The sequence below is a fragment of the Babylonia areolata genome, chromosome 33 (assembly GCF_041734735.1).
Source record: "Babylonia areolata isolate BAREFJ2019XMU chromosome 33, ASM4173473v1, whole genome shotgun sequence".
Lineage (NCBI taxonomy): Eukaryota > Metazoa > Mollusca > Gastropoda > Neogastropoda > Buccinidae > Babylonia > Babylonia areolata.
The window spans coordinates 3089229-3089770 of NC_134908.1; positions in this window are offsets into that span (position 1 = coordinate 3089229).

Genomic DNA, 542 nt, shown 5'->3' on the forward strand with positions numbered 1-542 from the left:
GAAGCACAACGAGATTCGCGTGTTAGCCGAGTCAAAACTGAACACTATAAATGATCTTATTTCAAAAGCATTAGAAGATGATAAAATAAGCGATGAAGAATTTAGTCTCATTCTGGCTGAAGTTGAAAAATTCAATGCAATGAAAACAGACATAAAATCGAAACACAAAACTCAGTTGTTAAAGAAAAATCTATTTGATATTCAAGATGGTAAACCATCCAAAAAAAGCAAACTATGTGAACGGTTGATCCAACCTCCTCTCTTTAAGGACCATTTGGCTCTCCATACACATATTTAAGCCGGTTTTTCGTTTTTATGCTTGAGGGCGGTATTGCGCGGTTTTGGGCTGGGGTCGGTTGTATATAGAACCCCCATGACCGTTTCGCTCCCCCATACACATATCCAACCATTTTTTTTATCTTGTGATTTGGCTCTCCATACACATATAACTTGTTTTAACTATATATTTTTTTTTTTTATGCTTGAGGGTCATATTACTCCAACATACACAGGTTTTGACTAAATTGTTTTTATGCTTGAGG